This window comes from Papio anubis, chromosome 5 (assembly GCF_008728515.1).
Source record: "Papio anubis isolate 15944 chromosome 5, Panubis1.0, whole genome shotgun sequence".
Classification (NCBI taxonomy): domain Eukaryota; kingdom Metazoa; phylum Chordata; class Mammalia; order Primates; family Cercopithecidae; genus Papio; species Papio anubis.
This window is the reverse complement of record NC_044980.1, coordinates 30,412,392-30,439,675: the sequence shown is the minus strand read 5'-3', so window position 1 is coordinate 30,439,675 and position 27,284 is coordinate 30,412,392. Positions and strand designations below refer to the sequence as shown.

At 37.9% G+C, this 27,284-nt stretch overlaps 1 protein-coding gene across 2 annotated transcripts in view; it reads right to left on the bottom strand.

Annotated features, from left to right (window-relative positions):
- CDH6 (cadherin 6) overlaps positions 1–25,265 on the bottom strand; it is a 140,651-nt gene extending 115,386 nt beyond the window's left edge. The window contains exon 1 of one of the 2 annotated variants that reach the window (XM_003899539.5): positions 25,046–25,265. The gene's annotated coding sequence lies outside the window, so the exon portion shown is untranslated. Of the gene's footprint in view, positions 1–24,793; positions 25,003–25,045 lie in introns of those variants that run through there. The other variant, XM_017959464.3, reaches the window with a different exon arrangement.
- Between the last annotated feature and the right edge of the window lie 2,019 nt (positions 25,266–27,284).

Here is a 27,284-nt window from a genome sequence, read left to right as displayed (position 1 = left end):
TCAGGATGAGAAGCTCCATGCAGGAAATGAAACTGGGTAACGCGATGGTGTATCTGGGGTGAGCTCAACATATATAACTGCCTCCTTTACATCATTCAGGCCTCAGCTTAAAGAAGGCATGAATCATGTGATGAAGGCAGTCATATGTTGAGCCTGGAAAGGGAATTTCAGAGAGTAGGAATGGCAAGAGCAGAAGTGTTACAGGGAAAGTTGGGTGTGTTTGATGTGTTATAGTTGGGGGTGCTCCAGAAAAACAGAACCTATAGGATGTGATGTGTGTAGCTGTGTGTATGTGTATCTCTCTCTCTCTCTTTACCTACCTACCTGTCTAGAGAGAAAGACTTTAAGGAATTAGCTTACACAATTGTGGATGGAGGCTTGGTGAGTCAAAACAATCTGATGGCTTATCTTGTAGAACTTTAAAACACAGGTAACCTGGAGACTCAGAAGAGAATTGCAGTTTGAGTCCAAAGGCCGTCTGCTGGCAGAAATCCTCCTTGCTGTGTTTGTGTGTTTGAGTCTTTGTTCTATTTGGCTTTCAACTCATTGGATGAGGCCCATTATGGAGGCTCATCTGCTCAAAGTCCACCAATTTAAAAACGTGTTGATCTCATCCAAAAATCACCTTAATAGAAACATTTGGCATAGAGATCTGGGCACCTTGGCTCAGCCAAGGTGACATGTAAAATTAACCATCCCATCTAGGAAAGAAGTTAAATGTGACCGAAGTGGAATGTGCTAGCAAAGAGGGAAATGGTAGGGGATGAGGGTGGGTTAGTGCTGTGGGAACCACTGGAGCTTTTGAAGCAGCAGGAGTAAGATGCTCTGACTTAAATTTTACAGATGACTCTGTGTTAGACCCTGGATTTCACAGAAGCAAGAGAGAGAAAGCAGGGATACAAGCTGGAGGTCTCTGCTGGAGTTTGGGCAGGAGGAAATAAATGGAGGTTTGGACTTAGGTTCTGTAGATGGAGAGAGGAAAGGAAATGGATTCTGGACATATTTGGGCAATAGAGATGACTGTGCTCTGATGGGCTGGATGTGGGGCTCACAGAAAAGGAATCTAGAGCTTACCCTGCATTTGGGTAAGATGGGGAAAGATAGCAAGAACACGCTTAGGAATTTTCTGTCGAAATAAACAAGAGTGGGTCCAATTTCTTTAAAAACAAAAACCCCCGTGCTTTCTCATATCTACAATTTCTACCAGTAAAATGAGCTCTTTGTTAAACGGATGAAATTGCTGTGCATTTGGAATTACCTACCCATGTTTTACTTTAATTAACTATAAATCTTTGAGACATGTGAGATAAACCTCTTTCAGGTATAGTTTTCTTTTGGCTATAATTTTAAATACAATGATTGAGTATTGTGTCCTTTTTTTTTCCTGTTTTTGTGAATTTATCTGCTTATAAAATGCCTAATTGCTTCATTGGATGATATATTATAATTAAGCTTAAAATAGTAATGGTTGCAAGAACATATTGCAAGTATATTTCAACTTGGTATTTCCATGATTTTAACTGTCCTGGAATTTCAAATGTATAATAATAATAATACTATTTTTAGTAATTTGGTTATAAAAACAAATTAAAATAAACTTAATAGACTTTAATGACAATAGAAAAAAACAAATGCCATTTCTATTTCAGCAAGAAAACTTCTAAATACCGAATTTTAGCTTCATCTATCCTTACATTCAATTTTTATCTGTATTTAAGCTAAATATAGCTTAAAGTTCTTTCTACTTGCAAAAACTGGTTTAAATTTTGGGGAATGATTACACCTCAATAGCAAAACAGGAAGCCATGCCTTAAATCTGAGGTTAATGAAAACATTAGTTAAATAGAGGCAGAGCTGGGCCTGGGACTTGGATTTATTCTCTTACTCCTGGAGGCTTTATATTGTAACCTGTGCGTACCTGTGGCTGAGCTGAGAAACGTTCACCCCCTCAACATCAGTTACTGTTTGTTACGTCGCCACCTAACCATTCAGTTCTCTGAGGTCAGGGAGGGTGTCTTGCTGATCACAGCATCCCAGTGTCTGGCATGGTGTCTGGCCCAGGTACTTATTAAAGTGCTCAATTAATAGTCCTGAAATAACCGATTGATTGAATCAGTTCACTTGTGAGTATCCAGCTATTTATTTTGAAATAATATAGGTCCAGGTTTTCACACTGTTGGTTATGACTCATTAGTAGGCCACTAAACCCATCTGGTAAGACTGATGAGAATTTAAAAATAGTTAAACGGAATAGAATATAAAAGAACAGATACTTTTTGATGTAGAAAAGTTCTTTTTTTCAATAACCTTTGTTTTAATTATGAGTATATATGGATGTGTGCATTAGGCTGTGATGTGAAATGTATTTCTTATTGTGGTTTACAATTTAAAAAGTTGAAAACCACTACATTTCAAAGTTAAAAATGTTTTTCTTAAAACAGATCTAAATTTATGAAAATTTTGCCTACTAACAAAAGAGAGACAAAGATTATATGGAAAACTGACTGTTCAACACACAGAACATAGAAATGTACGAACCGCACTTCATATAACAGGTATATATTGTTGCACCTATACATGCCCTGGGCTGAATTACTGTGAGGAGTATCAACATGCATAATATAAGGTCCCTCTGCTCAGAGAGCATGACAGCACCTAGGGAGAAGGACCCTAAAGCCACACATGAGCCCCGCTACTGTCTATCAACCAGAAAAAGGTTATGGAAATCTTTTCCTCATCTCTTTTGTAACTTACAGCCACGTATTTCTAAACTTCATAACTCAGGATTTAGTCCTGCAGTTAAAATAAACTATAAGTTAATCGGCATTTGCAGGCCAGTCAGGAATCAAACTGCCATTTCTTATTTGGCTTTCATGGATAACTGACTTCCAGATGAATTTTTGGTATAAAACCTATTTCTAAGTTGAATACTCCTTGTTGCATTTTTTTTTTTTTTTTTTGGTAGCAGGGCATGCTATATTACAGCAGGAATCAGTGGACTGTTTTTCTAAAGGGCCAGATAGTAAAGATTTTAGGCTTTGTGGGCCATACACATCTCTGTTGAACTATTTGACTGTGCTATGGTAGAGGGAAAGCAGCTATAGACAATACATACATAATTTGTTCTAAAAATTTTATTTGTGGACACTAACATTTGAATTTTATATAAAATAATATGTAATACAGCATATATCATAAAATACGATTTTTCTTTTGATTCTTTTGAACTATTTAAAAATGGACAAACCATTTTTAGCCTGCAGGCCACACAAAAGCAGGCAGTGGCTGGATTTGGCCTGAAAGCCATAGATTGCTGACCCCTGTATTGGAGTAACAACATTTTTTCCCTCAAGGCATGTATTGTAATGTTTATGTGCAACTGAATTGACAAGATAAGCATTAGATTGCAAGCAAACTTCTTAAACTCAAATTATTTCACTTTTTAGAACAGACCCTAAGTTTTCAAAAAAAAAAAAAAAAAGTCAGATGTATTTTAAGTTCCAAAACTTCATTGAATGTGTACATAAATGAATGATCTAAATAATATAATAGCCTATGTTGCAGAACTTTAAAACACCTTACGACCCCTTTATACTTTTGCTGTAGGAGGGCACAGATTTAAAAAAAAAATCAAAGGGCCTTCTTCCTGCTTTATGATGGTGAGTGTAAACACACAGTCATTGTCAGGAAACACAGGTTTTAGGTCATCCGTCTCTTGGTTGCTATGTGGAAATTTGTTGTCCGTTGTCAAATTGGATAATCCAGGTTTAATTCTATGAAGGGAGCTGGTTTCCTTACATATGAGTCAAGAACTGTGCAAAGCCTTTACCATCCATCTCATTCAATCTTCCTAATAATGTTAGGGGGTAGCTCATGGAGAGAAAAAGAGATCGAGTGATTTTCTCAAGCTCACCCTGCTGGTGAGTACCAGGTAAAGGCTTTGACTCTTAGACTTGATTCTATCCTGCATCTGGATACCCATGGCAAAGCTCTTTACTTTAGACATGGAGACTTTGAATACCCACAATGAGAAAAAAAAAAGAAAAGAAAAGAAAAGAAATAGACATGGAGACATTAAAATCATCATTTTGGAATAAATAATGAGTCTGCTGCACACCAGACCTAGAATTCTCAATTTACCTAACTTTATCAGAGTTATATTTTTTTATTAGGTTACATCTTCAAAGCATTGATTTGCTCCAGTCAGCAATTATTTTACATGGTAGAACTGAATTGACTTCCAGCTATTTGGTTTTACATTTTTTATTACCTAAATATTGATGGTACCCCTAAACCTATTACCTTCACAGCATTCTTAAATGTGTGGATAGTAAAACCAGAAAATTAAATGTTTTAAATTATTTCAGGGACCCAGTGTGGAAACTATATTGAAACCCAGGTTGAATAGTATTCATACCCACAGCAGTTTATTATGGTTCAATAAATGTAGTATCTAATTCTATGTGATATTGTATTTAAAGGATTAAAAAGTAATTAAATATTTTCAATAAACAAAGTGTCAGAAAGCATCACTAACTAGTTGATTGGTGCTTACTAAAGGAGTTTTCTTCTAATTATAGTTGAAAATATATTAATGTTAATTATAGACATCATTCAAGAGAACATTCACTGAGAATTATAGTAGAAAAAAGTTGCCAATTTATCCCAAAGTGGGTAAGATACCTCCTCAGCAGCAAGACTATAATTTCAATTGTAGAAATTAGATAAAAAAACAGTAAAATCAATTCACTCATATATGCAACTTAATCCATTTCCATTGGATCTCAGGAATGAACTAATATGAATTATGAAGCTTTTTACATTGAAGTTTCAAACATTTTGAAGCTAGACATTTTGAAAGTAGCAAGATGAATGTTATAGTATGAAATCATTCAAAGTTGGCAGTTTCTATGAGGTTCCAAAACTTTACCAGGACATGCTCACATTTTTTTTTCATTAATTTCAGGTCAAGATTTATCTGCAATCAGTAAATAAAGGCTTACAGAAATGTGGTTCCATTGCCAAATGCCTTAGCTTCAAATGTGATTTTCTTCCAATGTGATTTCTTTTAGATACAACATAATTTCTTTCTGATCCTGAGCATATGGGCCTATGCTAATATGAAATGGTGTCTTAGAAAGATTATTTTTGTTTTCTGCAGAGAGCAGTCATTCTTTGACCTATATTCAATATGCGACACAGATCTGATTGTGCAACCACCATTAGCCTCATCCAAATCCCCTAGTTGGAGGTTGGGGCTTAGGTCAGGGACTATTACTCTTGGGTGTCAGAGCTAAACTTAATTAATGCCTTTTAAAAATATATGGATGATATTTTTTTCCCCTTAGGATGTAGAAAAATGGCCTGCAGAATTTAATTCTGAAAAACGTTAAAAACAAGAGTGGTTGAGTTGTTTGACATGCCCTGTGACCTCTTTCTGAAGTCAGAAGCATTGCCCAGTGTGTCTGGCTTTTTCCAGCCTGCTGCCGGGTTTTTTTTTTTTTTTAATTTTTTAAATTTTTATTTTTAAGGCACAGATTCCTTTCTGTGCACCTTTCTGGTCATCAAGGCCCCCTCTGGTAAATCATTGCCCTTTCAACACAGGCCCTCCCCAGTTGTGACGTTCCAGATCTCATGAATGCCACAGGGGAAGGGAGTTACAAAGTAGAAGCCTCGGACTCACAATTACGAGGAACAATGGCTGTTTCTATGGTGCCAATGGGCAGAGGAGGGAATTCTTCTTGGGAGCTGGTGCTGAAATGTTTAGCAATCATTTTTCAGTGAGAATTGGCAGGTGCCTGCCAGGAGGGGGGATGTTATGTCAGCACAGGTGTCAGAGAAGGAGAGAGGTTTCTGAAGGAGGTAATTGACAAATCAGATAGGGCTGGGGAGGGTGAGGGGAAGAGGGCAATGTGCTATTCAGTTGATAGCTTTAAAAGCAATTTTTAACCAACATTATTTAAGAGCCTTTTAGAAAGCAGATCCCCCTTTCCCAGAGGCATCTGCCAACTGACAGTCCAACAGGAAAAGAGGAAACTACTTCCGAAAAGGCTTTAAAAAAAGGACTTTTAGAGGCTGTTAAAAAGACATACAATCACATTCCGCATAAACCTGTTTAAGCAGCAGTTTATTCCACAGACTGGGCTGTTTCTTTCACTTAACAGTCTGCTGTTTTCCTTCATCCACCACCCTACCAACCCATCACCTGCTCTCTAGAGCCTTTCACCCAAGAGCTGAGGAGCACCCCTGTTTTCTTGCTGAGCTCCACACAGGACAGAGACACCAACAGTTAATTCCTGTGAGTGTGATTTGGAGATACGATTTTGATTTTAAGCATTTCATCCTGGCAGTAAAATGCATCTGTTCTACATTTGAATATCTGCAACCTGTGCTGCTTGGGAGATTCTCTGATGGGTGTATTGCAGCCTTCATTCTGTACTTTCATTGTTTGAGTTCTAACATTCTTTCCCATCCTATTATCTATAGATAACATCCATACTATCTAGCCAGTGATGTAGCTTGCATCTGTGTTTTCAGATTTGAAGAGTACACATTCAAAATAACTTCTACCATATATTTTTTGAGAATTTTTCTAGAGACGTAAAGCTCTTGGTGAAGGAAAAGTAATTATGCTTATCATCTTATCTTCTGTAATTAGTACATAGTAGGCAAACGATCAGTACTTGCTGAAGATATAAATGAGTAAATGAATGAGTGATGATGAATAAATGACTACTGGAAGAATAGGAGTGGGGAATAGCAAAGGAAGGTGTCCAGGGGCATCTACGTGGGCCAGAAAAGCAACTTCAACTAGCTGGTAGCCTTGATTTCTAGAATTGTAAGTCAATTCTCCCATTTTATTTGGGGCATTGTTGGTGGTGGAGCTGTATGTGTGTGTGGGCATGCACACGTTCATGTGAACACCATGAGTTTTTGATGCCACAGTTGTGATCTATCACTTTTCTCCAGTCATTATCCCATGGACAAGGGCAGGCAGGCAGACAGGTTAGAGTAATACCCTCCAGCCCAGACGACAAACTTCTTCACAGATTTTACATCTCCCATTCTTACTTAATTTTGGCTGCAGTTGGTTCACACCTTCCTAAGCTCAAATGAGAAATGAAATCGGGTTGCAGATTTTCTAGGGAATGGTGCTGAAGAGGCTCTGAGGAATTCTGAATTTCAGCCGCATTTGGCACATTGCGGTTTCAGCCAAATCACGTTTCAGTGAGTAGAATTATGGGACTATTACCCCCGGTGGCACATTATATTTGTGATACAAAAAAATGTCATGGCTCATTCCAATTAGTGAAAAAAAATTTTTAAAAAGCTTGCAGGTTGCTTAAAAATACCCAAGACCTCCAAGTTGATTGAAAATTTGGAAGAAATAATAGTCACAACAGCGATAGCAGCAGCAGAAACATCTGACATTTTGGGGGTGTTTTCATATGCTAGACCCCTTGTGAAAGTTCTATTAGCAATTAACTGAGTTATTCCTCACAACACCTTGATTAAGTAAAAAGTATCATTATTCTCATTTTATTGGTGGAAACTGCATGAGAGAAATGTCCAACAGGGCATCTTTTGGACAAGGTAGTTCTTACATCTACACAGTCAACATGGGATTCCCTTTGTCATACAGAAGTAGGACAGTTGAAGAGTTCAGTGATGAGTTGCCCCCTTGTCTCTAGATTTCACACAAATATAGCTAGTCTCCTAATTAAATATGGAGTTTTTATGGTTATGGTTCCTTAATTCTGTCCCCAAATTACTAGGCCAAACAAACAACAGCAGCAAAACCCCACAAAACACAAAACCCAACCACAAACAAAACATATTTGTCCTAGTTACATTTGCAGAGAGGCGAATTCACACTGTGGCAAGGTCATTTCTCAGGGAATACAAACAAGATCAAGAACAAAATTTAGGATTTTAGATTTTATTCCACTTTGGGAACATCCTGTTGTGTGGCATACATCACAACCACCTAAAAGCATTTGTAAAAAAACAACCCCAGAACCTCATTTTCTGCCTAAAATTACCCAGATAATAGATGTAGAACTCTGTTGGCTTTTCATTTTATATTTTATAATTATTTCTCATACTGTTTTGACTTGGATTTAGATAAACATCTGCATTTCAGCTTATTTGCCTTTCCAATAAAACCTAAAAGAGAAAAAAGTTCCTAAAGAAGGATTTGGGATATTTATAGTAAGAAAGGAAAAAGAAAACTGTTTTGTGATTCTATTTTTGAAGAACACTTTTTTTTTTTTGTTTCTTAAAGCTCTAGTGGTTTAGGAAAGAGCTGAAGGCAAAAACTTTCTCAAGAAACACTTCAGAACATACTCATAAAGTTGAAGCCCAAGCCAAATCCCCCCACCCCACAGAGCAAGGAAAGTGCTCACATAGCATGATGTCCTTTGAATCTCTTAAGGTTATTTTCTAAATGAGACTATGAGAACAAAATGAAATTATATTTTCCTTCCAGCTAGTTAAGCCTCAAATCCCTAGATGAAAAAAATGTTTTCCTTTTGGACAGTGATGTATTTCTAGTCAGTCTATTCCCAAAACAAACACACCAAAAACCCATTTCACACACAAGCTAAAATAAAAGATAGGAACAGAGGTCATTCAAATAGTTAGTATTGCTCTAAATTGCTATTTTGCAGGTAACCCTCACTGAACAGAATAAGTGGGTTTGGGTCTTGTTATCTATTACCTCTGAAGCTATAGTTTATTAGATGGAATTCCATTGAATCCTTTACTTATACAATAGTTGGCCTTCTGTACCTGTGTGTTCAGCTTTCACAGATTCCACCAATCATGGATCAAAAATATTCAGGAAAAACAAAAAATAACAATACAAAATAATACAAGTACAAAAATACAGTAAAATAACTATTTCATTGCATTCATAGTGTATTAGGTATTATAAGTAATTTAGAGATGGGAGGATGTAGGTAGGTTATGTGCAAATACTTCACCATTTATATAAGAGACTTGAGCATCCTTGGATTTTGGTATCTGCTGGGAGAAGGAGGGGTGTCCTGAAACCAATTCTTTGCAGATACTGATGACTGTGCCTATATTTTCACGTAGTATCAGTATCACTATCTGCAATAGTTGTTTATTATTTATTTATTTATTAAGATGAAGTCTCGCTCTGTCAACCAGTCTGGAGTGCAGTGGCATGATCTCAGCTCACTGCAACCTCCACCTCCCGGGTTCAAGGGATTCTCCTGCCTCAGCCTCCTGAGTAGCTGAGATTACAGGCGTGCACCACCATGCCCAGTTAATTTTTGTATTTTTAGTAGAGATGGGTTTTACCATGTTAACGTGAACTCCTGGCCTCAAGCAACCCGCCCACCTTGGCCTCCCAAAGTGCTGGGATTACAGGCATGAGTCGACGCACCCCGCCAGTGATACTGACTTTAAGTGACTAAATTATAGTAGATGGTGTTTGTTGACTACCCAGCATGTTTCTCACCTTTTTCTTTCTTCAAAATAGAATCTCAGTTTTGCTCAAGTATTTTCCTTCTGCAAACACACACACACACACACAATTTAAGAAAAGTTGGTCCCAAGAATGGGTCTTTAGTCTAAAAAGCTAAATAGCATCTAGAATTTCCAGCACTTAATATTGTATTGAGTGGTCATATGACCTGAGTTGGCACAATGAGCTGAAGGACATTACCCTTAATCCTTAATTGTGAGAAAGATTTTTTTTCTCTTTTCTACTAGACAAAAATAAGGAAGGGTGTAGCTCCAATTGCCACTGGCAACCATCTTCGACTCTGAGGCAAATCACCAGGTGAATGACTTCGATGCTGAGGATAGCAAGAGGGAGACAGAAAGATCCTGAGACTTTGGTTATCTCACTGATCTAACAGATCAGTTGCAGCCTGCTTTCCTGTAGACTGTCTCTTATGTAAAATAATAATTTTACTTCTTTTAATCCAGTTTGAAATGGGATTTTTTCTTACTCATAGTCCAAAGTATCCCAATACACCAGCTGAAAACACTTAGAGAATCAGAGTGAGAAGCAATCAGATCTTTAGGATGCTGAGCATGAATGACTGTAACTTGCTTTTCTGACCGCCTTTCCCATTAATAGGGTTACTTATTGCCTTCCCCTTTACTCCCACTAGCTTAATCACTCCTGAAAATTATTTAACTCTCTACTTCTCATTCTAAAGCTGGGAATGTGCAGTGTGGGAGAGGATGCCCTTAACCAGTTTAGATTACTTGTGTTAATAAGACAGGTTACTGATTGGAAGGCTTTAAGCAAGAAAATGTTGCAGAGGCTCAAGCACAATGCTGGGAATCACTGATCTCATTTTTCTGAGCCCATAATTTCTACTCCTTTTCCTTGGAAGTTACAATTTCCCACAGTGGTGAGATGCAGTAGAACATTTGCCAGAAGCTACCATGGTACCTACTCTGGTCTAGGAAATTCTCTTATGTAAAAAAAAAAATAACTAATTTCTATTCTATTGATTAATAAGTTTAAAATTCTCTATATACCTTTGGCTTCAGAATGATGGCTATCACATTAAATAGGGGAAATATAAGGGAAATCATCCAAACCTCTCCCACTTCATCTCACAACCTTACAAAACATTTGGCATGCTCAGATAGACCTGGGTTGAACTGCATGTTTCACTGCCAAGCTATATTCATGAAGATCCTATTCCATGCATTGACGGCCACTTAAGGAATGAAATTGGACTACATAATCAGTTGAATTTAATTCAATCTTTTTGGTACAGCCATGTTCAAGGGCAACAAGGTACATAAAATTTGGTATTAGACTTCCTGTAGAAACTCAAGAAACATTTCCAAGGTTGGAATCTAAAGGAAAGGTAATTTTGCTCATGAAACACACACATAAGAATTTTCCATAGATTTTTTTTTGTAGATTCAGTTTCATGTACTACTATGGGTTGATAATAAACTAAAAGATAAGCAAAGTTGATCATAATAGCCTATACCAATAAGAAATAATAAACAGCCACAGTTTCCACCATAAACAAATTAACAAAAACTGTAAACAATTCAATGCATTGGAGTAGAGTGACCAAAAAAATGTCAACTTTCCTATAAGACACTCAATTATTCTGTTAGGAGATCCATCAGTTATAGAATCTGTAACCCTATTTCAGACATTTGGCCAAAGGCACCTGTTGGTAGAAGAGCTGAGGCAGGACTGGCTTGTCTGTCATAATATAAAAGAGTCTTGGAGGATATCTTGGGTCCAGGGTCTAAAGCCCCTCGTGGCCTTTGGAACACCAAGCTCTGTGCCAAAGGGTGGAAAGCTGCCCTGCCGCACCACAAATCTAAGCCCAGGGCATGAAATCCCTTGTGGCTTGGAAGGAATCCAGGGCTCAGGGCATAAAACCCCTCGTAGACTCTGGAATGTGCACAGACTTGTTGGTTGCTCTCCCAGGCTCATAAACATGCTCTCCATTATCTCAAGTATCAGAGCATATTCTATATGCATCAAATAAAACGCTAAACCATCACAGCTATGCTTGATGCACTGCTACCTTTCTACCCCACCAACAAACAGTGTGGACTCCCAGAGCTTGGGGCCTTCGCAGCCTCCAATCTAGCTTTGGCCCCCTGGACCCACTTTATGCACTCTTAGCTTGTCTTTTCTCATTCCTTTGACCCTGCTGGACTTTGACCCCGATGGCCTGGTGTTGGGCTTGATCACCCCAACAGGCACCAAGGTCATCTTGAGAATATTTCCCTTCTGTTGGGTGTACCCCTTTGAACAGTCTAGAAGGCTGGCCCCAATCTTCTTGCTTCTTAAGTGTATTGCTTCAATGTACCCAAATGAAATCAAATTATTAGAAAAGAACACTAACTTCCAACATGAAAAATGTAGAGAAGTATATAAATGTAGTACAGAGTTTCATAATGAGTTCTCTCCTTTTGTTCTCTTAACAAACATCTAATGTGTTTTTGCCATTTGTCAAAAACAAGGCTAGGCCTTGTTGGTCAAAGGAAGACTCAGTGGTTTTGTTCTCCAGATGCTTACAGTCTGATAAGTGAGGCCTAGACAGTCATGCAGAGACTTTTGAAAAGATGTTTTTACAGTTACACTTAGACTAAGTAAAGGCTCTGACACACTCACACCATGAGGAATGTAAGCTAAGAGTGAGACAGGTAGGTGGGGGTCAGAGAATGCTTCTTGGAGAAGCAGATTCTTGGTCTTTGCCCTGAAGATCCAATAAGATTTGGCCAGGTAAATATAAGTGGGAGCGCTGGTCAGCTGGATATTAGCACGGAGTGTGAGTGTCAACACACTCAACTCCAAAGTTAGCAATGGTAGAGCCCAATAGATTTCATGACTAAAAGACCTGAATTCTGAAAGAGTTAACTTTGTAAAATAGCAGCTTTTAATGGTCATGTTTAATCTCGACCACAGACTGCACCTCATCTGACATCGAAGCATGGCATTATCTGTGGTGCTCGACACAATGCTTTGCCCAAAAGTATCCATTAAATGGCTGAGTTGAATTGAAATCCCATCACCTCAATCCTAAATTTTAACTAGTCTTCTTGTGTAGACTGATTTCTTGATGAACTGTATTTCCACTGACCAGTGTATGTATGGCTTTGTGCTTTGTGGCAAATTCACTGGGGAAATTGTAGGGATTAGTGAAGGAACCACCATGAAAATATTCTGAGGCATACCATCAAAAAATAAAACCATGTTAAATTTTTAGTAGTGAAGGGAGGTATGGTGTTTCTTTCTAAGCTGAGTAGGAGGTTCAAAGTCAAACCTGAAGATGAATAGAAACCTTACAAATCATGAAACTCACAGCTAATTTCTGTATTAATGTAAGATATAAGTACGGGAGAATAGAAAACATAATCAATTCTGAATATCCTGTTCATTATATACAAAGCTAGTATTATTGGTCTTGGATAGAGTATGAGGAAATAATCTATTTTCCCTAAATTGCTAGTCAATGTATATTTGTCTTGTTACCTGCTTTCTCTCTAGAACTGAGCACAGGGGCCCTCAATAAACATTGTAGAATGAATAAAGTAATTAATGATGAATCTGAACCTTTCAAACACCCTTGTGAGGTTTTCCTTGGGACCAAGAGTAAGTGATTATAAGACTGACTCAAATTAAAGCGGACAGGCCTAAAGCTAAAAGGCCTCTATGAGGCTGAAATCTGTTGCTTTGGGCTATAATTAATTGATCTCACTTGTTAAAGAATATACTTATACACTCACTGAAGGATGAAAAAGAAAATGAGTTTTCTTTCTAATTGTATTTTTAAGCCCTGAGAAATGTGTACATGTTACATATAATATATATGTATATACAAAATCCATACACCTTTGACTTTTTTTGTATTTGAGATTCATACATTTGAATCTATCTTTCCTGTCTTCTATCTATCTATCTATATATTTTCCATCGATTCTATCATCTATCTATCTATCTATCTGTCTATCTATCTATCTATCTATCTATCTATCTATCTATCTATCTATCTATCTACCTACCTACCTGTCATCTACCTGTCATCTATCTATTCTGTCTATGATCTCAGTACATGTATATAGAGCACAAAAGGCCAAGAATGCAATAGTTAAAACAATGTGGGTTCTCAACAGTGCCACGATTTAATTTTAGCTCCAAAAAGAACTAACTGTGTGACCTTGGGCAAGTTGCATAACTGTTCTGTTCCCTAGTGTTATCTTTAAAATTGAGAAGATTGACAGTATTTACTTGAAAGTCTTGTTGTGAACATTAAATTCATGTAAGATATTTAAAATGATGCCTGAAATATTGTAAGTGCTAAGTGTTAGGTTTTATTATTCTACTCCATTTTCCCAATCATCTTTCTTATTTTTAATCCTTAAGTAACAAAATTAAAAATACTTTAACAAGAACATATAGGATTATTTGAATGAGGGGCAAAAAAAAAAAGGTCATTCACTTAGAAAATAAGCAATTGTTTTATTTATTATAGAAAATACATGGTAACACACATGGATACTAAAACTGTAAGAGAAAATAATTCTTGGCAAGGACATTGTTTAGTTTAGGTATGAATTCTAAAAAAATAAAATATGTTAAAAGTGTAAACTCAGGGGGTACATTCTGTTTCCAAACACAAACTAAGAATTAAAAAATCAAAATGACAGAATTCTGCTAATCTGCTTAGGAAGGCATAAATTATTAATCAGGCTCCAGGCAACAATGTTGAATACCAACTTTAATAAAATGCCTGCCTGGAGGAAGGTGAGGGCTGGTGGCCCCGTTGTTGAAAGCTGGGTTGCCCTATCAACTTGCTTGGTCTTCCTGGCTCTCAGGACACCACTGATAGGGCTTCCTTCAAAATAGGCTCATTTGAAAGTGGTCAGAATTATAAAAAATTAAGTTGTTAGCATGAGATAGAAAAGTTGTATTTTCACTGGCATGAATAAGCTTGAACAGGAAATCAGTTGTAAAAATACTTAAGAGGTGCTTTTGTAGCTTACATGAGAAGAATTTCACCTAGTAAGCATTTATTGAGCCTTCCCTATGTGCTTACAGTTACAAGGGATGCCCTCATCTTAAAACTCTCATCTTGAGATGGAAAAGTGATATTTTAAAACCATTTTCTCATTTCTCCCCCAACCTGGATTTATTTATTCCATAAAGCATCTTATGTTTGTATCAGGTGGGCTTTTGCTGTGCAGGGAATTAAATAATGGATTTTCCAAAAGTCTTGGCTGAATATCATTCTTAGGAACACTTGTCAATCAGGGAAAACCTAAATTGGAAAGTACTTGACAAACTCAGCATCTCCTTAGTAGTCAGAGTCTTGTAGCTGCTTTTTTGGATTGTGGAGTTTAACATGCAGTGCAAATTTCACTTCTTGCTTTAAAGTCTTTTATAAGATTATAGACATTAGTGCGTATTTTAAAATCCAAAATGGGACAGGTTTGGCTCTCGTCTTCTGTGGTTGGTTTCTCTAACCAGCCGTGATAAAAAGATTATCGTACAAAGAAAAAAGAGAAAAAAGCCATTTAAAAATCCATTTTGGTTTAGTGAGAAATTGGGAAGCAAACATATGCTCAATTAATATTCAGAACCTCAAAGGTGCAAAGCAAACTTTTTATTCTATAGTGCCCAATTAATCCAGCTTAGGGTTTCAATAATTTCTCCTTTCTCTGCCTACCTCATAGAAATCTTTTATTATATCAAATTAAACTCAGTTGCTTGAGAGCACTTTACTCTTATGTTGCTTCCAACTTCATGTTTTAAATAAAGAACCCGTCCTCCTTCGCGTTACATTTGGGGAGAAAGTGTTTATTCAGATAATCACTAAGCACCTTGCTCTGTCCACTCATGTACTAAGATTATCTCTTCAATTTAATTTCATTGCTTTTTGGAACACAAAGTACATGCCCATTTAAATTCAAGAAGAAAAAGTTTTCTAAGAAAAACAAACCACAGTGCTCTTTGGAAAGATATTTTGGAGTGTGGTGACAGAATTAAAAGTGAACTTGAGGAAAAAGAAAAAGTATAAGACAAAATATCTAAATATAGCGCTTGCATTAGACATTCCTGCACTGTTATCTTAAATGCAATTTTCTTCCAGGTAATCGCATTTGCTATGAATGCAAAAGTTATTGCTGAGCAGGCACTTTTTGTATCTGGAGGTTTGGGACCACCTCCTCCCGGGTACATTAACTTGTAAGTGACTCCACTTCATTCTGTTGTCTTAATTAAGACCTGCCTGAAACGTCTCTCTCTCTTTATAAAAAGGCAGGTGAATCAGAGAGTGAAAATGTGGCACTGATATTTATCATAAGGCCACACTAATGGAATTAATCCTTTATGAAACACTGACAATATCTCTACTAGATACTTTTAAACAAGTAGCTTAGTATGAGAATAATTGCTGGGAGAAAAGTCACTGAATTTGGTTCAAATGAAGAGTCAGCAGTAATATAACAGTCATGGCAGATTTCATCAGTTTGCATTGGTAATTAGACTGACCACACGCCATTTTGATTGGTGTTAAATTAGCACCTGTTGCTAAGGGGACCTTAGGATATTTTGTTGAGTATGAAACTGAGCAGTTGCAAATATATATACATTTTGCATATATATGTGTGTATATATACATATAGTTACATATATGTTATATATACATATATAACATATATGTATATATGTATAAATATGTGTGTGTGTATATATACATACGGTTGCATATATATAGGTGTGTGTGTGTATATATATATATTTTTTGAGGCAAAGTTTTGCTCTTATCACCCAGGCTGGAGTACAATGGTGTGATCTGGGCTCACTGCAACCCACCTCCTGGGTTCAAGCAATTCTCCTGTCTCAGCCTCCTGAGTAGCTGGGATTATAGGTGCCCACCACCACATCTGGCTAATTTTTTTGTATTTTTAGTACAAACGGGGTTTCACCATATTGGTCAGGCTGGTCCCAAACCCCTAACCTCAGTTGATCCGCCCGCCTCAGCCTCCCAAAGTGCTGAGATTAGAGGCGTGAGTCACCATGCCCAGCCTGCAAATATTTTCAAATGGATGATAGTAGATTAATGAAACTCTTTCTTGTTTAATTCTGCAAAAGGAGATTTAAGCTTTGTAGTCAAAAATATGATAAGCTCATTTTAATGACTGAAATCTATACTATACACTAGAAGGCAATTGCTTTTTGAATGCATACCTCAAAATACAGACCAACATGTTAGTAAATTTTTGTCTACAAGTATACAAAGTTCACTTTTAGAAAAAAAAGACACCCATTTTATAATTTATATAGTTAAGGTGGGCTGTGTTTGTTCCAGCTTATGGAGTTAGATATAAATTTAAAACTTTTCATTTCCCACTGAATTATCCACTATGTAATCAAGTAGGAAAATTCATTAGTAATGACACATTCTGGCCATGAGCTTGGCAAAGCATATTTTTTTTGAGGATCTGTTAATATGGTCAAAGATCATATTAGTATTCCAAACGTTAGTATTAATCTCTGTAAGTTTTAATTAAGAGACTCAAGGATACCTTTTGATTAAATGGATTTTGTTTAGTTTGTCTTTTTGGTGTTTTAAATATAATTATAATTCCCCTTTACTTTTTGTTCATCCAGATAAGAAGGAAGAGAACCAGGTCAATCATTTTTCAACATGATGTCAGTCATTGTATAAACCAGTGGTCCCCAGATTTTTGGATTTCATGGAACATTAACGTTTTACTTTTTAAAAGGGAGAGGACTGACATTGAGTTACTTGCCAAATTTAAATTTTGCCACGGAAAAAGCCATCATAATCTTTCCCCATATTTCCATGAAAGAATTGACATTTTAACTTCAAAGCAGTGGGAAGGTCACTGTCTGAGTTCTTTAAATCAAACAAATTGAGATTTATGAGAAACACAATAGGTTGTCATCATTTTTCATATCTAACCACTAATAATTTTTTGTTTCAAAGATGGATACAACTTGGTCTCCTGGGGAATCACTGATTTAGATAAGGCTTACTCAAAACTGCCATCAAGCCATTACAAATAAAACGAAACCCCAAACCTTATCATATGTCTCCCTAGCAATGGTCAATATTTTGAGGGAAATTGTTAATTCTTCTTTGCAATAGGAAATTTACAAAATGTAGGAACACATGAAATTCCTAAAGAAGCCTACATCCTTATCTTCACCACAAGTTTCCACATTTGTCCCTTCACAGAATACTTATAAATAATAATATTCTGGATTTAAATTTCCTTTTTACTTTTTAATGACAGAATTAAATGATGATGATAAAAATCAAGAATATTCAACAACTAGAACTCAGGCCACAGCAGAGAAAGATAGAGATAACAGAACAAAATAAATCAAATATATCCATGGATAAGTCATTCATCTCTCTGGTCATCAATTATCTCACAGTTAAATGAAGAGTATTAGATAAAGTCATCTTTAAGCACCTTCCTGTGTCTCACATTCTCTGATTATATTTCTAATGATCAAACTTTCCTTGAAGGCTAGATTAACTACATGACTTTTTGAATGGTGGCAATAGAAAGAATAGAATATAATGAAAATGGCTCATCATGTCAACCATATAAAATGTGACTGTATTAAGAGGGTTTCTTCCTCCCTTCCTCCCTCTCTCTCTCTCCCTCCTTCCCTCCCTTTCTCCTTTCCTCCCTCCCTCTTTCTTTCCTTGTTTTTGTGGGGATTGTCTTCCGGTGGCATGGTAGTGGTGTATGTATGTGTGTGTGTGTGTGTGTGTGTGTGTGTGTGTGTGTGAAATTTTACTTGATAAATCATTCAGAACAAATACCAAATAGTGATAGTAATGAAGTAATGAAATAATTGTGGTCACAAAATAAAATACTTTTACTTATCAGATAAGGAAGGACACAAACACTATCTTACTTAGCTCTACCCAGAGTCCCAAATGCTACATCCATGGTAATGTCAACAAGCTGAGAATGGACTGATGCCCTTAGTGGGTGCTGTGAGGTTGAGGTGTCTCTCCCATCTCAATGCAATGAACGGGTGTCATTTTAGCTACCTTCCTGAAATCCTCCCTCCCTCATAAAGATCCCTCTGAAGGCAGGAGAAGATGTTTATTCTCTTATAAAAGGTACCATCATTATGTTCAGAAAAATGGCCCACACAATGCTTTCTACTATAATTATAAATTCTGACACACGCTTGCAGATTATTTTTCAAAAATGAATAACTTAGAAAACATCTTCCTCAGCCTTCACATCTGCCAAGCTCTGGTCAAAATAATAAAATCATTCCCACGCCCTCTGCTGCTCTGCAGTTCTCAGAGAGAGTCACACTTTTACTTCCAAGACATCACAATTGTTTGTTAACAGCACATTCATTAAGTGCTTGGCTTAAACGGAGATTCCCTGGAAATTCAAACCAAAAAAGGGCTAAGTAAAGAGGATATAAGTGTAGCAGGGTCATTTTGATTTACTGTGTAAGTATTGCTATGCGAAATGCGTGTAAAATACTTAGAACAGGGTGTGACTTAGAAAAGCTCAGTAAAGGTTAGTTTATTATTTATTATCATTATTATTTGGATGTATAAAAATTCCGAGCCAAAATAGTGGTTTTTTAAATCTTTGCTGGATATATGTATATATGTATACACACACATATATTATCAACTGTTTTCCTTTTATCCACTACATATATCTATATGTGTGTGTATAGATATATATGCTCTGAGCATATATATACACATATGTGTGTGTATATATACCATGTAAAGTGTATATATACACATATATATACCATATATACACATACATAATTATCAACTCTTTTCCTTCTATCCACTATATATATGTGTGTGTGTGTAGATATATATGCTCTGAGCATATATATACACACATCATGTAAAGAGATGGGGGCTTGCTGTCTTGTAGCTCTGCCTTTCATCATGCTATATCACACACAGGATCCAAATGGGTGACAAGTAGAATACTTGGTCTATATTATTATTATTATTATTATTTTTTTTTTTTTTTGAGATGGAGTCTCGCTCTGTCACCCAGCCTGGAATGCAGTGGCGCGATCCTGGCTCACTGCAAGCTCCGCCTCCGGGGTTCACGCCATTCTCCTGCCTCAGCCTCCCGAGTAGCTGGGACTACAGGCACCTGCCACCTTGCCGGCTAGTTTTTCGTATTTTTTAGTAGAGACGGGGTTTCACCGTGTTAGCCAGGATGATTTCGATCTCCTGACCTCGTGATCCGCCCATCCAGGCCTCCCAAAGTGCTGGGATTACAGGCTTGAGCCACCATGCCCGGCCGGTCTATATTATTACTGTATACTTTGGATTGTAGGCATCAGAGGAATACACAGTTTTTCTATTTAGCATGCAGGACAATGAAGGAAAAGAGCTGATATTCTTCAATGCACCAATAAAATCTTTTCCTTGATTCTGATGTGATTTCAGACCACTTTAAAAAAGATATTCCTCTGGTTAATTTACCATCCACCCAGGGTTATCTCCCTTAGATGGTGATTTTTTAAAGGTAATTTTCAAGTTTGCACTTTATGATAGAGAAGAGTAGTGTGTATAAATATGTTAATGATGCAATTATGTTTATAAAGTGGCATTTAACAGTAGCACTATTTATAAAGAGGAAAATGCACCCTATGTAAAAATGGCAATTTTGATTCTATTTCTATTCTTATGTTTCTCTCTGCTGTAAAAATTTACCTCCTCATCTCTTTCCATTTTACTCACTTGGACACTTCTCGAAGTTAATTTTTTCTTGCTGTTTTCTCTTCCTATAACTTATTAGGTCTCTTGGATATCTTTTGGCCAGACCTACCAATTTCGGAAATTAGAGAAAGAGAAAAACACAGTGTTCTTTCAAGTGCTGAAATATGAAGATAAATCATACCCTGTGGTATGCTGGCTTTATGTGCCTCATCTTCTTCATAAGTCATTTCTCTCACAAGATAGTACCACATATACTAAGAAAAGCTTGCAACCCGTGCTGCCCATTTACATGACAAATCAAATTTAATATTAACACTCTGGCATTAATGAAACTCTACCTCTTATAAATCACAGCAAGGTGATCTGATTGCTGGAAGAAACCAGCTCCCAATGGTATTAGTGTAAATATATTAACCAGATGAAATAAGATGAAATAATCTCGAATAGTCTCTGCATATGTGTCTACTCTACATTTATGAATGTGTGCTCACAGCATTCAGCCTTCAATAAGTTTTCTTTGTTGGAAGAGTTGAAAATTTCTTGGATAGTTCAATTTTGAACAACTAGACTGTTGGCTATAGATGGCTCCCTCTGACCCAACTATTTTGTAGTAATTTTAAGTGCACCACTTTTTTGAAGGGTTATTTATATTCTCCCCTCTTCCCTTATCTTCCTACTCTGTGGGTGATAGCATCACAAACACTATATACATTTAGTTCAATAGTTAATTAGAGAGAACCTGAAGTTCCTCATAAGATTGCTTTGAAAAAGAGAGGCTTCTGTATGAATAGAAACTCAAAAAAAGTAGACCAGTTAATCTTTGTAAGAGGCAAACTTGAACAAAAATATTACTATTATTTAGTTTCAGGAAAGTGCTTCAAGCACTCATCTGTCTTCAAAATAAAATAAAAATCCCAATGGAGAAAACAACATGAAAAAAAAAAAAAAGAAGAAGAAAAGAAAATCAGCCTAAAGGCTGCATTTCTGTATTTCTTTTCTAATATTCTTGGAACACTGTCACAACTGGGTGCTATGTTTGCATGTGTGTGTATGCCTTCTTCTTTCTGCAGTTCTCCTATTACCATAATGTTCTTGAGTCTTTGAATTTAGAATCATTATTCAGAAAAATATTTAAACCAGAGAAGGTTTGGTTATCTACGTTTTTACTTTTTTGTGAAGTAAATAAAGCGTGCTCAGTAGACACTGCTAGGTTGAAACACTATTAGGAATACAATTCAGACTGAGTTACTGCTTGTTATTTTTATAAGCGAGACCCTAATTCTGATGGACACCAAAGAATAAGCAGCTGTGACTAAGCAAGAAGCACAAGGCAACTGGATTTTGCCGGATGTTATCTCATTTGGAACACATTTCAAACTTTAGAACAGATTTTTAAATTGGAAGTTGAAACCTGCAGGCTGTCAGCAGAAGAGGCTGATTCACCCTACAGAAGTTATCTTACTCCAAGTTCCAGGCAGAGTATTTTAAGGAGTAGGTTACCTAAAATGTGTTGTGATACATCAAGGAAAGAAATGAAACAGAAAAAACCTGGAGAAAGGGTGACACAGGTATCTAAACATCTTTTGGCTATTCAACATATTTATTTGAGTAGGGAATTCTTTGAATTAGATGGCTTTAGTTCAGCATAACTTGTGAATGTTCATGGATTTCTGAAACAATAATTGTACTTTTTTTCCTGCAAATATTTCTTTTGTTGTTGGGTGGGGCGGGGTGGCACTCTTCATGTAGAACTTTTGGAGTTCTAAATATAATGTTATTATTATTGGGTAAATTAGAAGTAAGGAAGTAGAGTCTTGGAAAGGTCAGAAATAAGAAAATCTTATATTGATGATGGCAAATTCTTTATTAATTGGCCATTGCTTTCATTTGGAACCATCCAGCAGTTACCAAAAAAGTCTAGATATTCAGAAAACCATAAAAATATTTGTAAGTCCCCTAAATTAGAGGAAGTACAGAAATAATAGCAATAATGATTTGACCTGTCACAAATATTAAGATAGTGCTTAGATAATACTAACTTGTTTACAGAGAAAAAGTTGTTATACTCTCATCTTAGATAACAAAATCCATTCTGCAACTGAACTCCAGGGAGAAATGCATGGAGTGACCCACTGGAGGTCCCTTCCAACTGAAAAAAGTTTGAATAGTTCAAAGGGTTCAGCCTTAGTGTATTGGCATTCATGACTGCAAAGCAACTACGGGGCCAGAAGAGGGGACCACACATTTCAATTTGTTAGGAAGATTGTAGTTTCACAGAGAATATTTGTCACATTTGGTTCCTTTTAAAGAAATCCCTATGTGGGACATTCACTCAATTAGTCCCAATTTTCAGAACTTGTTGCAATATATTGCTATAATAATACAGTATCATGTAATACCCTGTGACTGTAGCTGTGCTTTCTAGAAAATGTTTAGCTATTTTCAAGTGTCTCAAGCAGTATTTTGCAAGATACATTTTTTTCTTAAAAAGGAAGAGTGCCTCAGTAAGTTTTTCATTGCAAAGCTGATGGAAGTGGTGGGTGGAAGAGGTAGGGTACACGTTTTTCGATAGTAGGCAAGTTGGTAGAAAATGATTATGTTTCCATATATTATCTTTGCAGAGTTAGCAGTACAAAATGTAAGTGCAATAAATTGGTGTAAAAGCCAGATAGTAAAGGGACTAAAAGTCCCTATGGAGATACTAACCTGTCACTTTCTTGTAATGGTAGCAAAAGATAATTGTAGACACAAATACAGTAGAACTGAATTGGTGCCATTTTCCTTCAAAAATGGGCTGCTGCCTCTTAGTTTTTCTGAAGAAATTGGTTACTTCCTCTGCTTCAAAAGTATGGCATGAACCGTTACATTAGGTGGGAAAATATCTGCTTTTTATTTTCCTTCAGTACCTTTTTAATTAGAACACGCCAAAGAGCAAAAGGGGATGAGATACAATCCTATATGATTGCATTTTCCAGTCAATTGTTGGATTTCTTTTAAGTGTCTGAGCTCTGCATTGACAATCTGGCCTCTGGCATAAACTTTGCCCTCCTGGTTATGACATAATGAAGACATCTGCTCAAGTATACCCCTTTCTTCACACAACTGGTTTTACGGTTCTCTAAAATAGCAAGCATAGAGCCATGCAAGCACTATTACACAAGGCATGATGCTCAAGTCTCGAGTCAAACTGGAAGAGTTTTTTTTCCTCTGTCTCTCTCAAAGTAAAATCTTAAGGGTTTTCCTTTTCAGATAAAGCTTTCAGTAAGAAAATAAAGAAAATAAGCAACTCTTGGCAAAATTCATATAAACATATTTGTTAGTCCTTGGAAGAGTTGTACATTAACTAGGCATATCCCCGGGTTCCTTTTCCAACACAGGGAGGAGTTTGCAACCCCCTGGATAATTAACCACTCAGAAAGCCCATATTTTGGTCTGCACCCCTCCAGAGCAGCCATATATGTACACGACAGCCACTCCTGCAACATTCTTGCAGGGAAAACCTCCTTTCTTCCTTCCCACTGTGTGCTTTACGAAGTGAAAGTGAAGATTCGCAGAGACACGGTCTGATACAACTGTATAGTGTGACTATCATAATTTAATTTTTTTTTTTTTAAATGAGAGTGGGAGAGAGAAACGTATGGCTATTCCAGATGATTAAACTTCTTGGTTCTTGAATGTTCTGAGTCATAGTTAACTCAGGTGGCTAGCCCCTTGCACTAACAGAGACTTGCATTTAACTCCCCATAAAATATGGATTTTATTGCAGCAGTGACAACACTTCTTAGCACCACGCTGACCTCTCCAGCATCTGCCATCTCGAGATCTACGGTAACTCACGGCAGAATATCTAACTACAGAAGTAATCTCAGCTGTGCAACTGCTGCAGTCCACATTGCAGCGTCCCTTTTTCTTAAATTCTGGGATTAACGCATTGGGGGCTCCAATTTTCCTGCATCTGGCACCTAAAACCAAGCGCACTCCAACTACTCTCCAATCAGTCCGGGGAAGGCTTTATCCCCCAGATTTGAGCCTGGCCAGCCGTGGAGAAGCACGAGCGAGCTGCGCCTTCCACATGACTTTTCCCTGGACAGTGTGCTCCATTTTCGGAGTCCAGTGTTGGACTTTCCTCGCAACCTAAGCATTTCTGTCCTAGATGAGCCGGCAGGCGTTGCCCGGAACATGCAAGCTAACAGTTTTCTTTAGCTCCTTCTCCCAGCCAAATCGTCTCTTTAGTTTAAGTTTTCCCTACTGGGAGCATTCCAGAGTTTTCAGACTACCTGATTTTCTGCTTTACCCCCAAAGCTAAGAAATGTAACTCAGCCCAAGCAGTCACCGCACAGACCCTTATGATGCGGGCAGGTGGAGATAAATCAAGCCCCAAATGGCTCAGCGGGTCCTGCACGCACCAGCGCCCTTTGGTAATTGACCAGCCAACTTTGCAAATGCCGGAGCTCCCCTGGCAGCCTCTGCCGGCGTAGAGAAAGGCAGCGGGTCCTTCTCCGGCGGCCCGCTTCCCCGTGCCCCCACCCAGCCCCACGGCGGATCGGTCTTACCGGGAGGCGGAGGAGCGGCGCCCAGGCTCCCCGGGAAGAGGCGTCAGTCCTGAGCAGCGGCAGCAGCGCCGCCCGCGCAGCCGGACCCGTGCGCCCGCCCCGACCCGGGCTCGCAGGCTGAGAGCATTCCTCCCAACTCCGGCGCGCGGCACCCACCGGGCGGAGAGGGCTCTCTCTCTGATTGGCTTTCATCAACGCTACAGAATTAAAAAAATGGGAGATGTATGCACAGCCAACGGAGCCCGAACCCACCTCTGCTCGCCTTCCTGCGCCCGCGGAGACCCTGCGACCCGCCCAGGCTGTTCCTGCCTCCGCCGCCGCCGCGGTCGCCGGCTCTGCCGTTCTTGCTCTCGCGCTGAAACTGCAGCTCTCGGGATGCGAAGGTTACGGGCTCGGCAGAGCTGGCTCTTGTGGGCACACACTGATTTGCAAGTGAATGAAGTGGGAGGGAGCAAAGAGAGGAGGACTTTGTTAAAGAGGCCCAGTGCCTGCCCCCGCCCGCCCCCTCCCCTTGACAGAATGACTCCCAGTGTTTGAAGTCCTGAGCAATTCGCTCCCTGTAACACTCCTTCAGCCCCAGGCTTTCCCTTCCTTTTCTTTCTTTCTTTTTTTTTCCCCTTGGGCGGGGGTTTAAGATATACTCAGAACTTGTATGACTCCGTCTGTTTCCTCTTTTACACTATCAAAATGCACCTTGTGCTATTATCAGCAACGGTCTGATGTTCTTTTTTTCACCGACCAAGCAATTACAATTCCCAGGGACACAGTACCTCGTCACGCTATCAGTTGGCCAGTTTCGTGTGATAGCACGTATAACATGCACACACATAAAACAAGCCGGTCTCCTGAGATGACAATACCGATGGCTTTTCTTTACAACATGAACAGGCGTTCTCCAGATGCAAGCAGACATGGATAGATTCATACAAGTCTTTCCTTCTCGCCTTCCAGGAAGACACGCTTTCACGTAGCCCCATGATCTCTGTTACTCTTTTGGAGTGACCCCAGGATGTCGTACTTCCCTGGGCTTGCAGAAACACTCAAAACCCAAACCCTTCAGGCTTGCCAATGACTTATGGCTGATGCCATCGTTCTAAATGAATTGATACAAGCATACAAAAGACTTGCAGAAGAGGAGTGTACAATGATATTCAAGGTCTGCTTAACGTTAGAAGATCCTTCTGGAAAGTTGCCTAAGTAGGGTAACCTCCAAATTAAACTCTTTGGTACACATAGCTGTTTGAATGGCTAGATTGATAGTCACAAAGAGGTAATATCTAATATTAAGGTACTAAGCCACAAAAATATGAAACACGTCAAAGTACCATTAAATGAGAGTAATGATTTTCTACATAGGAGACATAGGCATGATGGAGTCAGCCACTGTTTGATTAGGAAAATTAAATCTAATTACCACAGTGATTGCACCCAGGGTCACTAGCCTCCCAAACCAGCTGTTCGCCTGTGCTGCAAGTTCTCAGGGAGATTTTCATTGCACAGAGCTCTAAGAAATGCCAGGCTGCTTGGCCTCTGAGTGGTTAAACTGGCTGGAGGTTGGTCCTGTTCCCAACTGAGCTCTTACTAGAAAACCTTTTGTTTCTCCAATAGAAGTTCAGGCATTTAAATAAAGCCCAAATCAAAGTATTCCTCTAGGCAGCCAGTGCTTCAAAGAAGTGTGCATGGAATGGTTTTAGCACAGATGTTCTGCACATGGATGATGGAAAGACTTGAGTTTCTTTCTGGAAAAGACCTTCCCCGAATGAAGAATTACTACCAATTTGTGAAAAGAGGCTGAACATTTTCTTTTCATAGAGCTCTTTAAACACATATGAAGAAAGAATGGGGAAGAAAGCTGTTTTGGATTCATAGTCCATTCTTCAGATTATGCATTTCTTATACATTTAGTTGGAAATATTAGCTCTGTGTGTCTGTGTAGTCCTTTACTGCTTACAAAGTACTTTTGTAGACTATTTTATTTAATTCATCCTTCAACAAGTGGTGTAATATTTTCCCTATTAAGACAGAGAAAACAGGTTGATAAAGAGACAGCAGAGGTTACACAACATGTCCAAGGCAGTGAAACTGGAACACACAAGAAGCAGAAATATTATTGGTAAAAGGGTGTGCAGGTGTGTATGCAGACATAGAGACCCACAGATTATATGTACAGGTATAATTTATTAGCATATGTGGTAGTAGAATAATACATGAATACATAATATGTACATATGTCAATAAAATAAGTCATATTTTAAGACCACCTTTAGCAGAAAAAAATGTGCAAATTGACTGATTTTTATGGTGGACGAGGGTTATAGTGAAGTTGATTTTCTAACTGTTGAAGCAGTTAATATCTCACAAAGGAAACCTCTAATTGTTTGCAATATATTATTCTTCAAACCCCATTAAGCTACATGTCAAAGGTGTTTAGAACAACTACTTTATGAGCGGACAATCCGTTTGCTTCTGAACAGTTCAGATGGCAGCATTA